Consider the following 17331-nt stretch of genomic DNA (forward strand, 5'->3'; position numbering starts at 1 on the left):
TGACTCTTAGGGCAGCTAGGATGGCGTGTACTAAGCTAACTACTCTGGACTTCAGGAGAGCAGACTTTGGCTTCTTCAGGGATCTGCTTGGCAGATTATCATGGAATAAAGCCCTGGAGGGAAGAGGAGCCCAAGAAAGCTGGGTATATTAATGGAATACCTCCTTCAATGTTGGTGATGCTGGGCTGCATCACAAAAAAAGTGGTCAGGAAATTCTCCCCCTGTATTCTGCTCTCGTGATATCCCACGTAACAGATTGCATTCAGCTCTGGGACTCCCAATGTAAGAAGGACATGGACCTGTTAAAGTAAGTCCAGAGGAGGTCCAGGAAGATGATCGGAGGGTTGGAGCACCTCTCCTATGCAGCCAGTCTGAGAGAGTTGGGGGTTGTTCAGCCTGAAGAAGAGAGAGCTCCAGGGAGATCTTAGAGCAGCTTCCAGTACCTAAAAGGGGCCTACAAGAATGCTGGAAAGGGACCTTTTACAAGGCCATGACTGTGAGAATGGCTTTAGACTGAAAGATGTTAGATTTAGGTTAGATTCTAGGAAAAAATTCTTTACTATGAGGGTGGTGAGGAGCTGGCACAGGGTGCCCAGAGAAGCTGTGGCTGCCCCGAACTTGTCAGTGTTCAAAGCTGGGTTGGAGGGGACTTTGAGCAACCCGCTCTAGTGGAAGGTGTCCCTGCCCGTGGCAAGAACTTGGAATTAAATGATCTTTAAGGTCCTTTCCAACAAAAACCGTTCTTTGAGTCTATGACTGTAAAAGAGGAAGGAACATGGAGCCATGATTTTCTTTAGCAGGATTTCTCCTCCTATTTTTGCTTTTGTGTGTGTTCAGAGAGACGGCTGTATTTAAAGAAGAATACACACTTCTTCAGAGTTTATTTCTACACTTTCTGATTATGAGTACTCATATTATTTCCATACCTCTGAACACACCCATCCCAGAGAACAATCCCAGATTAACCTAATGTTGGTGAAGAATAAGGCTTGTTCTGATGCTGCAGGCAAACTCCTTGAAAGAAGACCAGACACATTCCATATCCACACTGCTTTGTCGTTAGGTCTATGTCTTCTGACCCCCATCTGGTTGTCGTCCTATGGCAAGAACAGAGAAGTGCTTGGGTTTTCTTTTTTTTCATGATATTTTAGTGTAACGAACCTGAGAAAATTAGAGTTGTCCTTCTGTAACATGATGATGTTGGTATATAGAAAACGATGCTGCTCTTGGGGAGAGCAAGGGAGAATGTTGGAGTATTTGGTGATGCAGGGCTAGCTGTGCTGTTGCTGACCGTCTATATAGAGCACAGGGAAACAAACATGCCCTCTGCTGTTGGGAGATGAGCAGACTCTCTCCAGAATCTATGGTTTGTTTTTTTTTCCGAAAGAGCAAATCTGTGTCAGCAGAATTCCCAGGAGAAAAATAAATAATTCAGTATGGACATAAGAGAATCCTGATCAGGGAGTCAACCAAAGAGAGAAATTATGTGACAGTGCAAATGTCAGTTATGAGACTACATGGTGCAACTCTGTAAAATGTTCTCTTGAGGGAAGTTTGGGAATAAAGATTCTCCACAGATTTTTGCATTAGCAGCTTCTGATATTTCGTACTTTCTGGTATTTTCTATTTTGTATTTTGCGTGAGTGTTCCCCACGAACAAACTGAAGGGAATTAAATCTGCCACACAATTTGTTTTTAAAGCATTTCTGAGTATAACATGAAGTATTGTTTCTTCTGAATGTTACAGCTATAATTCTTGAGAGTAGCAAGCCTCAGAATTTCCATAATCCTTTAGTCTGCGATGAAGAGGTGAGTAATGATTACCATGATGTCATCATAGGCATATGATGAAAAATAAAGACATCCTCTGTTAGAACTAATTTAATTTCCTTAGGTCTTTATCTGATTTGATACCTTGCAAGATTAAATTAATGAACCTCTGAGAGCTCAATACAATGTTTATTGACAGAAAGCAGGCCTTTCTTTGGTGCCTTTTACAACTGTTTGTCTCAAAGGTGTCTAATGACCTGGACTTGGTGCAGCTACATTTACCTTTTTAAGCAACTCAAACGTTCCCTATGTTACCTATGGATTTCTTTAATAAACTATGTGTTGCATTCAGCTATATTGGGGTGTGTTTGCAATATTAAGAAAGTTAGAATATGTAGTAGAATGTAAAAAAAAAGTCTAAGGAATCCAAGGTGGGTCCTCGAGAAATTCATTCAAAAAAAGCAAAAATTACAGCTTTAAAATATGAGACATGATTAAAGAGAACCCAAAACCATGGGCTCTGTTCTGAGATTCCTGTCCCTTAGTAGCTGTGATCTTAGACTTCATCTCCGTGCGTAATCTCAGAGGCAGAGATAATAACATCCACTTCTCTAACTCAAAATTGTTTGGATTTAGTAACTGGGATTGCATATACTATAAGGAGAGAGACTTCATCATGTAAGTATAAACAGGGCTTTGGTGTGTGATCCCTAATCTCATGAGAAAACACAAAGACTTAGAAAAGCTGATGAGGACCCATATCACTGTTACGTTTCCCTTCACCATAATCCATGATGTTCGTGTGGTCAGAATTTTCTGTCTAACAGAGTGTTGTTGTAGCAAGAAATGTGTTTCTGCTGGATCCCTTTAATGCTATTTTGAGAATGAGAAGTCCATCCTCCAGCAGACAGCTTCAGGAAAACAAGACAACATCACCATCTTGCAATAAATAATTCAGTATTATTGCAAGTACTAACCATTTATTATTTACATTTCAGTATTAAACAACTCTAACTGAAAGTAAAGCAAAAGGGTATTCAATACCATTTTAAAATTTAATATACCAAGAACTGAAAATAGACAAAACCTTCCAATCTTTTCTAAGCAATTTTTTTTTACTTTACTGGACCAGCTGCTTGTACTCATAATGCCTTTCATCCTCTTGCTGAGACATGAGCTACTGGCAAAGCAGTTGTAAAATAATGACGGATGAGATTTATACACAATGCTTTCCAATGTTTACAGGCTCCAGCCTTTTCTGTCCTTTGAGTTTTTTCATTACCATCTTATTGTCTGTCACCTTTGTCCCATGTTTGTTTGGTTTTTTTTTTCTCCTTGAAAACTGCCACAATTTTCTCTGTAAGCTGGTTTTATCTTTTTGTTCCCCACTGTAAGAAAAATCAGACATCTAATACAGTCTTAACAACTACCTCCTCCTGTCTCACAGTGCTTTAAAGAGATGTTTGGCTTACTGGCATAGGACTATTTCAATAAATATGTTCTCTGGCTCCACAGAGATGAGATTGAATGCATGCAGGGTCTGAAATTTGTTGTTTCTCTTGCAAGTGGATACCCAGTCTGTCTTGCACAGTGCTATCAACCAGTCATGGAACAAACTAATGCTCTGAGTAAGGCTATCTTTGTTTTTCCCCTGCTCTGAAGAGGAGCTGCAGCTGCTGAGGGTCCCTGTTATGTGTCCAGAGTGTTCTCTAATCTGCCTATGAGAAGGCTAGGTGCTGTTACACATAAAAGAATCAGGTATTATTATGATCTATTCCCTCCCTTACCTGATGTAGGTAGGGATATGGTGTGCAGGCAGTCATGCTCCTCTGAGGTGGCAAAGAATATAAATTCAGCTTCTGACAAATAGGTTACCTCTGGGATACAGGGATGCTCTGTAGTGGGAGCAGGCATGAACCGAGGGAACTGCTCTTTTTTCCCTTCCCTCTCCTTACCCTGAAGAGGTCAACTGCAGTGAATATACTGTGTATTCTGAGATGAGCAAAGAAGACTAAGGTCTTTTATTAATACCTCCCTGTCTCCTCTGATGTGATGTGCATGCAATCATGTAATGAGGGAGAAGAGCAGAATTAAGGAACTTTGCTCACAACAAACACAATTTACAATATTGCACGCAGTGAGAGTGGCTGCCTTTAAAGCCCAGGCACATGAACAAGCTGACAACTTAAGTTATAATTCTTAGAGCTAACAGGCTCATTGCCCACAAAGTTTTGAATATACCCTTGCAGAAATTTAGCCTATATGCTCAGAATTCTTAGTAGGATTAAGTAAAAAACTATTTGAAGGAAAATACCGTTCAGCTTTTACTTTCAGATGAAGAAAAACTGTTGCATAAAATACGTTTGAAAACAGAGAAAGCTGTCTGCCTGTTGAGGTTTTGAGGTGTGGAATAGTTCCCAGAAAAAAAACCAAACGCTCTGTTCCATTCCTTCTTATTGGGGTGTGTGAACCTTGTTCAGAACTTTTATTCACTTCTTTTAAAAGGAAAATAAAAGAAAAACTAATGATGACCATGGACTGATGCCATATGTAAAAATTCTTGGTCTGAATTAAAGTGCTCTGTGGGAAAATAAAATGGATACTTTTCATATGCTCAAATATGAAACATAAAAATCACAAACTTGTATCAATCAAGCTTCAAACAGCTTTATTTCTGTTAAGTGGCAAACAAAAACATTGTAGGAAAAGGTTAGTGAGGCAGTAGAAAGAGGTTAATGAGGCAATAAGATTAGAGAAGAACTAGTGTCAAAAGCTGTCCAAATCAGTGACCTAACGGACAGTATAGAGGATCAGTGATTTCTCCAAGAGATTTTTTCAGTATTTTGTGAGAGTAGTCCTTGTGCCATACAGGAATTCAGAATAAATGGAGGGAAAATAATAACAACTATAAATATCCCAGTCAACAAACTTAGGTGATCAGTTTGATGCCAACCTAATGAAGTTTAATCATGCCAAGTGCAGGGTCCTACACCTGGGTTGGAGCAATCCCAGGCACAGCTACAGGTTGGGCAGAGAAGAGATTCAGAGCAGCCCTGCGGAGAAGGACTTGGGGGTGTTGGTTGATGAGAAAATGAATGTGAGCCGGCTTCAGTGTGTGCTTGCAGCCCAGAAAGCCAACCGTATCCTGGGCTGCATCAAAAGGAACATGACCAGCAGCTCGAAGGAGGTGATCCTGCCCCTCTACTCTGCTCTCGTGAGACCTCACTTGGAGTATTGTGTGCAGTTCTGGTGTCCTCAACATCAAAAGGACATGGAACTGTTGGAACAAGTCCAGAGGAGGGCCATGAGAATGATCAGAGGACTGGAGCACCTCCTGTATGAAGATAGGCTGAGAAAGTTGGGGCTGTTTGGCCTGGAGAAGAGAAAGCTGCATGGTGACCTCATAGGGGGGCCTATAACGATGCTGGGGAAGGACTCTTCATTAGGGACTATACTGATAGAAGAAGGGGTAATGGGTTAAAACTTAAGCAGGGTAAGTTTAGATTGGATACAAGGAAGAAGTTCTTTACTGTGAGGGTGGTGAGGCACTGGAATGGATTGCCCAAGGAAGTGTGAATTCTCCATCCCTGGCAGTGTTCAAGGCCAGGTTGGACAGAGCCTTGGGTGACATGGTTTAGTGGGAGGTGTCCCTGGCCATGGCAGGGGGGTTGGAACTAGGTGGTCTTAAGGTCCTTTCCAACCGTAACCTATTATTCTATGACTATAGAGGTTGCTTTTAATTATGAACACAGAATACCTGTGTGTATTTGACCAGTGGTAGGTAGAGGAAGAATAAAAATGGGGTAAGGAAAGTCAACGGAGTTACAGAATGAATTCGCACTACATCCCTCTATATAACTCTTATTTATATTTATACTTCTGCAGAAGGCAAACCTTGCTTTCTAAGCTGATTATTTTATCAAATCCTCTCCACAATTTATGAAAAAGACCAGAAATCCCTAAAATTTAGTTTTGCTTTAGAATAATAAACTAGTGGCACGTTAATCATAAGGAAGCTTAGGTGTCTAACTGAAACTCCTTAGACTCTGTAGTCAGTAGGGATAATATCTCCTCAAACTTATAATGTCTTCTGGAGGTACCTGCTTTTCTTTTCAGTGACAGTTGAGAGGTGAGATGATGGCTTTGATTTAGAAAACTAATTTATAAACAATTAAACTAAGCTAGAAGTATCAAAATGCAAATCTTCATCTCAATTTTCTATAACTTCAGTGACAGAAAGGTAAAATGATAGTTGAAATTATTCTTTCTACTTTAACTGAACTTCAAAGATAGGAGCAGCCTGAATCTGTAAGGGCAAACTATGCAGTCTCATGTCTCACAAGGCAAAACTCTCTTCAAACACCTTTTCTCCTTTTCATCCTCACCATAAATCACTGCCTGAGCTTAAATATACATTGTCTTCTTTTCACAATTTTAGCATCTTACATAAGGAGACATATCAGACGCTGCAGATTCAGCTGCATAAAAGATGGCTTGCCACAGCTCATCTGAAATGTTGACGATGAAAGGTACACTTTGCTCTGACTTTCGGATGGACAAAAGTTCATACAGGGAAAAGAAGAAAACTATTAAATGGCACATACAGAGCAACCTGAACATTGATTATTTTAAGCCTATTCTAGTGCAGCTTTACCAAGGAGAAAATGTGTTGCGTAAAGGTGAAGAAATTTGCAAACTGCCATTAAAAGGCTGTGTTTGACATAACCACAGTTCAGTGAAGCATTTTGCACAATACTACAATAATCTTTGTGTAATATAGCATAAATGTTCTGTTAAAGTAGGACAAGTCAGTCTGCAAGCTCTTTTTTCATGTCAGTATGAGAACAGAAAATAGGTTTTACCTATACAAAAACAGGGATGATTTTGCTTGATTTTGCTTAGGTTCTCATTTAAATGATGATAAATCTTAAGCTACTTTCCTTCTCACATGGCAAACATATTTTTATCTTATTTTTAGTTTTTATAAGTGAGTTTTTGAGAGTTTGACAATACAGTCTGAAATTAAAGAATCCTTTTAGAGTCCAGCTTCACCTTCTGTGCCAAAATAATGGAAAAGTTTGCACCTTCTTGCTCTGAATATGTGTATGGAGATGTGACTATCACAACAGATTTCTTTATTATTTTTGTCTGCTTGATGTCGTGAAACTAGACATTCTGTCTTGAAGCACTAGAAAATCCAGGAAATGGATTAAAGTCCATTTATTATTTATTATTACAATGATGAAAGTACAATGGAAATAATATGAGCAATTTAAGATGAGTGAAATTACTCCCATGGGTGGTAGTAGGAGATAGTAGAAAAATTGTCCCAAAATATAATAAAAAAGGATCAAATAGTTATAAATATAATCCAGAAACATTGGGTATCAGAAAGAAAACAACTAGATTGCCAAGGAAGTTTTGCATATTATTTATTTTTGTAAATACTTTTGTATCTTACTTTTGTATCTAAAGAGAAAATGATCCTTTGGACATAATATTTTATACTTGGGATGCAAAGAGACATCCACCAACAAAATACACAAGAGTGCTTTGCAAATACTGTAAGAACTACATGTTTCCTAAGAGCAGCAGCTAAAAATGAAAGCAATGAAATCAAAGTACGTGAAGATTGCATTTCTGAGAAGCAATTGTTTTCTTAGGAAGCCTGCTGACCACTCAGGGAGCAGAGTGACATGAAAACAAAATGTATTTATATAATTTCTGCGAAATATGTGGGTCAGTCAGAAACAAAAGCAGTCATATTACACTTAAACGTAAGCTATAAAACATGTTCTGTTACAGGAACTCCCCCATTTGCTAAGGCAGATAGTTGCTTAGGTGATGATTTTTCATTCCTTTTAGAGTTTTGGATGTCTGGTCTGAATAAAGAAAAAAATCAAGCCTCAGGTAGATGGAAAAAATTAAAGGCAGATCTTTAAAGAATTTAGATAATTAGAAAGATAAAACCAGCTCAAGGTTAAAATGCTGACTTCAGGAGTATGTTACCTACAGTTTTAGCACAGGCTTAGTTTTGCCAGACACGCTAAAGATTTTAGAAGCAGTAAACGAGAGAGCAGCTACAATGAGTTGAGTTCTGTCAGGGGACAGATGATGAGCGAGTCGAGAGTCTGTGGGTGAGAATTAAGGGGCAGGCTGGCAGGGGCGATACTGTTGTGGGGGTCTGTTACAGGCCACCAGATCAGGGTGAGGAAGTTGATGAGGCCTTCTACAGGCAGCTGAGAGCGGCCTCACAGTCACAGGCCGTGGTCGTCGTGGGGGATTTTAACTTCCCTGATGTTTGCTGGAAGGACTACTCGGCAACCCAGCCGCAGTCCAGGAGGTTCCTCCAGTGTATGGATGATAACTTCCTCATGCAAATGGTGGATGAGCCAACCAGGAGAGGTGCGCTGCTGGATCTCATCCTCACTAACAAGGAGGGTCTGGTTGAAGGTGTGAAGGTTGAGGGCTGCCTTGGTTGCAGCGGCCACGAGATGGTAGAATTCAGGATCTTGTGTGGTACGGTCAGTAGAATAGCAAGTAGAATCGCAACCCTGGACTTTAGCAGGGCAAACTTTGGCCTCTTCAAGCGATTGCTAGGGGAAATCCAGTGGGCTAGGCTGCTTGAAGGGAAAGGGGCCCAAGATAGTTGGTTGACGTTCAAGGACTGCTTTTTCCGAGCTCAAGATTGGAGCATCCCGACACGTAGGAAGTCAAGGAAGAGGGTCAGGAGACCTGCGTGGCTAAATAGGGAATTGCTCGGTATGCTCAAGTGGAAGAGGAGAGTTTACAGGTCATGGAAGGAAGGGCTGGCCACTTGGGAAGAATATACATGGCAGGTAAAACTAACACCAGAGGCAATGTAGGCCCGCTGATGAACGGGACTGGTGCCCTGGTGACAGAAGATACAGAGATGGCAGAGTTACTGAATGACTTCTTTGTCTCTGTCTACTCTGCCGGAGGCAGTCCTGAAGAGCCCTGTACCGCTGAGACCTCGGATGAAGATAGGTCAACGGAGCGGTCTGCCTTAGTCGATGAGGAATGGGTTAAAGACCAGTTGAGCAATCTGGATATCCATAAATCCATGGGTCCAGATGGGATGCACCCGTGGGTGCTGAGGGAACTGGCTGAGGTCATTGCTAGACCGCTCTCCATCATCCTTACCAAGTCTTGGGAAACGGGAGAGGTGCCTGAGGACTGGAGGAAAGCAAATGTCACTCCTGTCTTCAAAAAGGGCAAGAAGGAGGACCCGGGTAACTATAGACCGGTTAGCCTCACCTCCGTTCCTGGGAAAGTGATGGAACACCTTATCCTTGGTGCCATCTTAAGGCATATCAAGGATAAGAGGGTTATGAGGGGCAGTCAACATGGCTTCACCAAGGGGAAGTCGTGCTTGACCAATCTTGTAGCCTTTTATGAGGAAATAACACAGTGGATGGATGATGGCAGAGCGGTGGATGTGGTCTACCTTGACTTCAGCAAAGCGTTTGACACGGTCTCCCACAGCATCCTTGCGGCTAAATTGAGGAAGTGTGGTCTGGATGATCGGGTAGTGAGGTGGACTGTGAACTGGCTGAAGGAGAGAAGCCAGAGAGTTGTAGTCTATGGGGCGGAGTCTAGTTGGAGGCCTGTATCTAGTGGAGTGCCTCAAGGGTCGGTACTGGGACCAGTATTATTTAATATATTCATCAACGATTTAGATGAGGGAATTGAGTGTACTATCAGCAAGTTTGCTGATGACACTAAGCTGGGAGGGGTGGCCGACACGCCAGAAGGCTGTGCTGCCATCCAGAGGGACCTGGACAGGCTGGAGAGCTGGGCGGGGAATAACTTGATGAAATATAACAAGGGAAAGTGTAGAGTCCTGCATCTGGGCAGGAACAACCCCAGGTTCCAGTATAGGCTGGGGAACGACCTGTTAGAGAGCAGTGTAGGGGAGAGGGACCTGGGGGTCCTGGTGGACGACAGGGTGACCATGAGCCGACACTCTGCCCTTGTGGCCAAGAAGGCCAATGGCATCCTGGGGTGTATTAGAAGGGGGGTGGTTAGTAGGTCGAGAGAGGTCCTCCTTCCCCTCTACTCTGCCCTGGTGAGACCTCATCTGGAATATTGTGTCCAGTTCTGGGCCCCTCAGTTTAAAAAGGACAGGGACCTGCTGGAGAGAGTCCAGCGCAGGGCAACTAAGATGATTAAGGGAGTGGAGCATCTCCCTTATGAGGAAAGACTGAGGGAGCTGGGTCTCTATAGTTTGGAGAAGAGGAGATTGAGGGGTGACCTTATTAGTGTATATAAATATATAAAGGGGGAGTGTCACGAGGATGGAGCCAGGCTCTTCTCAGTGGCAAACAATGAAAGGACAAGGGGTAATGGATACAAATTGGAGCACAAGAGGTTCCACTTAAACCTGAGAAGAAACTTCTTCTCAGTGAGGGTGACGGAACACTGGAACAGGCTGCCCAGGGAGGTTGTGGAATCTCCTTGTTTGGAGACATTCAAAACCCGCCTGGACACGTTCCTGTGTAACCTTATCTAGGTGTTCCTGCTCCGGCAGGGGGATTGGACTAGATGATCTTTTGAGGTCCCTTCCAATCTCTAACATACTGTGATACTGTGAAACAAGCTAAAAAAAACCTGACGTTTTCTGAGGTAGCAGTGCAAATAACAGAATATTTTGGTACTTTTCCTTTGTCATAAAGCTGTCCTATAACAGGGAAGTATACAAAGTGAATAGGAATTGGCATAAGTATCATATATGATGTGGTTTTGTTCCAGTTAGTTTGAAGAGTAGCTCATTGCATATTTACTGCAGAGACAATAAGCACTGAGCCTGCACTGTTAGTGCAGTGGAGGAACAAGCTGTTTCATTTCACAGCTTGGCCAAGTCATTTATAGCCCATAAAAAATTACTTAACACATGGTGGCATATGTAACTCTATAAATCTTTCTCGGAGAAGGAGGTGGAAGATGGCATTTGTATACACAAATATATCCATACACATACTCAGGCTAACGCAATATGTTAGCACTCTTTTGTGCTAAAAACCTAGTAGGCACACTATCATGGTAACTGAAGATGAAAATTTTTGGTAAGAACCTGCCTATTCATTTCTCACATTATGTTTTGCAGATCCCCCCTCAGATTTATACTGCAGTTCTGAGGCTCTTCAGTGAAATATGCTTGAAGTCTTGCTCATACCTCCCTGGAACTACACACTGGTGAGCACAGTCGTGTGTGCTGCACAGCTTGCCTACCACAGCAGATGCTTCTGCACTGACTGTTCATGTGGAAGACAGGTAATGCTATTATATTAATGGATTTTATTTTGCATACTTACATTACCTAATACAGTAGTAGAAGCCCACTGTTGTGATACTGTTTCTCTCTCATTAAATAAGAATGATTATTGAAATAATTGTTGCTAATAAGACTACCAAGTATAAGAGTATGAGAAATTGCCTATACAGTGTGATAGTAAGAGCTGTGATAATTCTAGCAAAGCTCATTGTGTCTAATACATGAAAGAAAGACAGGTCTTTCAGGACCAGCAGAGTGTTTTGTGGCTGGCTGTAAAGAACCTAGGAAATTTTAGCATAAAAATGAATACTTATAATTAATACTGGAATTCAACTACCTGCATAATCTGTCCAACAGAGCAATGAGGGATGATCCTTTCCATTAATCAGGATAAACATGGAATCAGCTCAGTCAAAACTGGAAAAATATGCTCACCCAAATTTTGCTCATAAGGGATGGACAGAAATATTATGCAGAATATTTCAAAGTATTATGCAGAATATTCCAAAGTATTATGCAGAATTCAGAGTTCTACAGTCTCTACAGGGCTGATGCCTGGAAGCATTGCTTACAGTAATGTGGAGATGGAGACGGTTCTTGAAGTTGTTACCACTTTGGAGAAATACCAATTTACCATTCAGCTCCTGCCCAGAGGGTCCTGTTAAATGCTTTTGGGTTGGTTTTTTTTGCTGTGTTTTTGTTTGTTTGTTTGTTTTTGTTTGGTTTGGTTTGTTAGGGGTCTTTTGGGTTTTTTTGTTTTTTTTTTTTTAAGTTTATAACCTTCCATTGGAAGTCTTTATAGTCTAAAGTACCTGCTTTTCATTGAAATACATACTTGACATTTTCCCTCTCATTCAGCTCTCAGCCATGTCATTATTCTTTATTTCATGCAATGCTGATGACCTCAAACTGCTATAGCAGACATATCCTAAAGTTGGTATTTCATCGCACTGTTGAACTGATGTGTGTGGTTAAAGTCCACAGAGATACATTTGAATAAGGAATAACATATAAAGACCTAGAACAGAAGAAAAAAATACAGGGATAGTACAGCATTTATGCAAATGCACTCATAGGACTTTGTGGTGAAGACTGAAATGATGGAAAGAAATAGAGAAAGGGAAAGGATACTCCTATTTACAGCGTTCATGAACTAGAGAGAAACCTGTTAAGTAAATGGAATTATATATCACTTAAAAACCAATGGTGAAGCTGAAAATGATAAATCCATGTTCCAAGTAACTAAACAAATCTATAGAAGAAGTCTCAAACTTCTATTGGAGTGAAAATGTCAGTAATGCTCCTAAGATACTGAACTTTTCTGGGGAATGGAGGAGATGATAAGGGAAGTCCTCTTATGGAGAAAGGAGTGCTGGAAATTACAGATTTTAGAGAAACAGAAGGGCCTAATTTTCAGTAATGGGAGGATGTGATAGGTTGATGGAAGATATGCAAAGGGAAAAAGTTTTATAGTCCAAGACTGAAAATTTTCCAATGTGATGATGATCTAAAACATTTATTTGGGCTCTTTGAGAGTGCAAAAAAAGTCAGAGACTGATTCCTGGAAATGTTAATATCTCAGGTGCTGAAACCTATCCCTGGTGCCACATAGAAGTACTCAATACCCTGTTCTTAGAGCTGAGAGTGTCCCAAGTAAGGAGTCTTGAGGCTATGATGGGTTTGCTTTCACCTAGATTTGGCAGCAATTCCACCTGCAACTGGGAAACATTTCTGATGAAGTTTTGCCTAAACTATGTGCCCAAGAAAAAGTGAATTAGAAAACACACATGTATTTGTATTTAAATATGTCTGTCAGGCTAGCAGGCTTAGAAACTCCCCCTAAATTTTATGAAGTCACTGAAGCAAATGCCATCTATTTGTAGATATACACCCCCCCCCCCCAACTCTTTTGTCATTAAAGATTTCTTTCTGTTCCTGGATTGTATATTCATGGTACATAATTGTATAATTAACTGAAGCTTTTTAATAATGGATACAAAGGAATATCTCATAGCGAGCTAATGCTCTGGCAGCTCCTGTAGATATACTTTCTGGCAACTGTCTTTAAATAGAAACGAAGCTTTTTTTCTCTCTCCTGCTATAGTACAGAGAGACTGCTTTGAGACTGCTCACAGATTTTATGAAGTCAACACTCATGATTTTATCAAGAATTGCTGAGATTTTGTACCTGCCTTTTGGAGATGACTGTTGAAATCTTGATTGTAATTTATATTCAAAAATTAGATCTGTGCATATAGGAATTGAAAGTAGGGCTTTTCAAGATCTCACAGACTGAAACTGCCACACAGATTCTTTGCACATAATGATTTAAAACTTGTCTTGTGGATATTGAAATGTAAAATACCTGGGACCTGGAAAAAAATTAATATTATTATTGTATATTGATTATATAATAAAGCATGGCAAACATTATATTTGTGATCATTATCCATTAATATGATTCCAATGCCTGCAGAAATTACACAGGCTCTTTTTACAGTTTAAATCCTTTTAGAACAGAAAGTAAAAAGGTTTTTTTCAACTAAAAATGAAGAGAGAAATACATCATATGTATTCTCCTCGATTTGGAAGGTCAGAAAAACATTAACACCTGTAGAAAATCTTAGAAATAATTTCAGCTGCCTAATGTGTATGATGAATATTAAATGATTGAAGACAGTGAAAAATTCATAGTCTCTGAAAACTAGTCAGCAGTTCTCATTAGTGTTTGACATTATTTAGTGACTTCAACAGATGTTCACTGAGTTTGCAACAAATGCAATTGAACACTGATGACATAATAATAAAAATAAAAATAGAAATATTATTTAAGTATACAAATACTGACATATAGGTACAAGTATAGATTAGCTCAGTAACAGTAACAAAGTCACTAAAGATCATTTCAGATTATGATCTGTCATAAAGTGTTTTCCTAAAAGTCTACATGCCAGCATTTTCAGTAGTAGCGAATATGACTGAACCTGAATTAATTTCTGCCAAATTCAAAGTAAAATGTCTGGATTCATCATGTAAAATTGGCTTTCATTTGCTTCCCTGAGAGCAGTATCGAGCTGCCCATCTGATTTGGAAAATACCACATATATAAAAACTTTACTACTCTGCTCAGTTTAATGGACTTACTGACTGAGGTGGTAGTGCTTATTATTTCTGTAAAGTAATTATCATTGTGAAAGACAAGGCTACATGGCTGAAGAACCTGAAGACCACTTTTTATCTTTGAGCTATTTCAGCACAATTTCTCCCTGTTTATGACCACACGTATGAGAAGTGTCCTTTTGCATGGGGGTTTACAAGCAAATCTTGGGGATACACTGCTGAACTGCAAGTCTTTGCATGCTGTTATATTTGTGTTCCTCTCAGTGATGAATCCACATGATCTCTGCATTGGTAGGTCTTCCAAAGAGAGAAAGATTTGATTTATCAGTCAGATATATAAATTTTACTATCTTCCTATCTGAAATTTGAGGATATGTATAGAACATGACTCAGGTCAACACTGTTTTTAACTTCTTTTACAATTTTTGTTTCTCCTTACTTATATAGTTTGGCATTGTCCATTATACCTATGTGGGAGACTGCAGACTTGATCCTGAAATGGCTTGCTAGAAATCTAATTAATCTCTGCAAGACACTCAACTTCAAATTCTGAAATAAAATTCATACAATACAGCTCACCTGAGTAACAGATACAGGCCTCTAAATAGAAATAAAGTGCCCATTATGCTGCCTGTTAATAGTAATCTGATTTCACAGTATCACAGTATGTTAGAGATTGGAAGGGACCTCAAAAGATCATCTAGTCCAATCCCCCTGCCGGAGCAGGAGCGCCTAGATAAGGTTACACAGGAACGTGTCCAGGCGGGTTTTGAATATCTCCAAAGAAGGAGATTCCACAACCTCCCTGGGCAGCCTGTTCCAGTGTTCCATCACCCTCACTGAGAAGAAGTTTCTTCTCAGGTTTAAGTGGAACCTCTTGTGCTCCAATTTGTACCCATTACCCCTTGTCCTTTCATTGTTTGCCACTGAGAAGAGCCTGGCTCCATCCTCGTGACACTCCCCCTTTATATATTTATATACACTAATAAGGTCACCCCTCAATCTCCTCTTCTCCAAACTATAGAGACCCAGCTCCCTCAGTCTTTCCTCATAAGGGAGATGCTCCACTCCCTTAATCATCTTAGTTGCCCTGCGCTGGACTCTCTCCAGCAGGTCCCTGTCCTTCTTAAACTGAGGGGCCCAGAACTGGACACAATATTCCAGATGAGGTCTCACCAGGGCTGAGTAGAGGGGAAGGAGAACCTCTCTCGACCTACTAACCACCCCCCTTCTAATACACCCCAGGATGCCATTGGCCTTCTTGGCCACAAGGGCACAGTGTCTGCTCATGGTCACCCTGTCGTCCACCAGGACCCCCAGGTCCCTCTCCCCTACACTGCTCTCTAACAGGTCGTTCCCCAATCTATACTGGAACCTGGGGTTGTTCCTGCCCAGATGCAGGACTCTACACTTTCCCTTGTTATATTTCATCAAGTTATTCCCCGCCCAACTCTCCAGCCTGTCCAGGTCTCTCTGGATGGCAGCACAGCCTTCTGGCGTGTCGGCCACTCCTCCCAGCTTAGTGTCATCAGCAAACTTGCTGATAGTACACTCAATTCCCTCATCTAAATCATTGATGAATATATTAAATAATACTGGTCCCAGTACCGACCCTTGAGGCACTCCACTAGATACAGGCCTCCAACTAGACTCCGCCCCATAGACTACAGCTCTCTGGCTTCTCTCCTTCAAAATCTTCTATCAAAATAATAAAAATAGCTATCTCAGGCCTTTTGTGATACATACTCTCAACAGCTTGCACAAACTGACTCTTGTGATATTTTGTTTTGCTTCCCTAAGTAACAGTAATACCAGTGGTTGTTATCAAAAGACAAAATTAAAAAAAGATAGTACCATTGTTATTAGTTTAGCATTAACTGAGGCTTAAAGACCGTGGAAAGCTGTCTAATATTGCCCAGCACAGCAGGAAAATGATCTTTTTTAATTCTGAGCTCTGTGTGATAGGATACAGTATTCTTTTTGCACCTATATTTTGAGTGTTCTGTGTTTATGTTTACATTCATTATTTGCACAGAATTAGAAGTAATTATAAGCAGGTCTTATAATCAGAAGGGTCAGACAACTACAGCTACAGTGATTCCCACTAAATGTACATTCGTAATCTTCACTACTTTTCTAACCTATCTCAGAGAAACACAAAGAGACAACATAATAAGGAGCTTTCAGGCTCCATATTGAATTCTTTTCTCCATGTGACATATAAGATGCAGCTAAGGAGCACTTTTTTTGTCTGCTTCTAGAAAGATAAGGCAAGTCTGCTGCCCTGCTAAGCTGTGTACTTTCTGATTTTGAAAGCTGTTTGTTATGCTTTGAAAACAGGCATTAGTAACGACAGAATTAACTCTTAGTGTCCAAGACAAAACTGGTACCACCAGGAACTACAAACACTGTTGCTGAGTCTTCCTGAATGCTTTACCCACAAAACTATCGTCCTCCTGCTAAGGCAAAGAAAAGCCAATCTGTTTATTTTCTGTTATTTAGCAAAGATTTCTTTTTAAGATACACCTTATTTACAAAGCCTGTGGTGAAATATGTCGGGTCGTGCTGACATGTGTAGGGTAGGGAAAGAAGATATTGTCTCTATGCAACTGTAGCAGGGAACTTCAAGCAATAGAACATAATTATCTGGACAAAAGTTGGCCTACTTGGTAGAAATGAAAAATACTTTGCAGTGTTTAGTAAAAAGTTGCAGCAAATTGCTGCTTTAAACTCTTTCTGGTGTGATATCCCCTTAAAGAAAATATCATTGGCACTGGTCTAGCTGCAAAAAGCATCTTTACCTGTAGCTAATCACTGATTCATGCTCATCTTAAAATGGTATAAACAGGCACTGTCACTGAAAGACCTCTCTTCACACTCATGCTGTTTTCTTCCCACATAGTTTCTTTGACGTTATCTCCTTTAGCCATGGATGTTTTTACAGCTGCCTAGTGAACTAGTTGGCAGAACTAACTGCCACCTCCCCCTACAATGTACCAGTTTTGGATTAGTCATCCAACTTGATTCAGAACACGTGTTATACCACCATGAAGGATGAAATGAGATTGAGGGAAGGAAAGAATGATATTTTTCGGCAGCAATGTTGGCTTATGGCAGAGTGTGCTTTATGAAGCAATTTTAGACTG

At 40.5% G+C, this 17331-nt stretch overlaps 1 protein-coding gene and 1 long non-coding RNA gene across 9 annotated transcripts in view; one reads left to right on the forward strand and one right to left on the reverse strand.

Annotated features, from left to right (window-relative positions):
- PCLO (piccolo presynaptic cytomatrix protein) overlaps positions 1-17331 on the reverse strand; it is a 362414-nt gene that overhangs the window by 12432 nt on the left and 332651 nt on the right. The gene's annotated exons all lie outside the window — the stretch shown is intronic.
- LOC133211656 (uncharacterized) overlaps positions 10637-17331 on the forward strand; it is a 90828-nt gene continuing 84133 nt past the window's right edge. For both annotated transcript variants that reach the window (XR_009725256.1, XR_009725255.1), the window contains exon 1: positions 10637-11064. This is a non-coding gene — a long non-coding RNA (uncharacterized LOC133211656). The remainder of the gene's footprint in view (positions 11065-17331) is intronic.

This window comes from Neopsephotus bourkii, unplaced genomic scaffold, assembly GCF_033783945.1.
Source record: "Neopsephotus bourkii isolate Nb327-2 ecotype Australia unplaced genomic scaffold, CSIRO-AGI_Nbou_v1 NB_638, whole genome shotgun sequence".
In the NCBI taxonomy this organism is placed as follows: Eukaryota; Metazoa; Chordata; class Aves; order Psittaciformes; family Psittacidae; genus Neopsephotus; species Neopsephotus bourkii.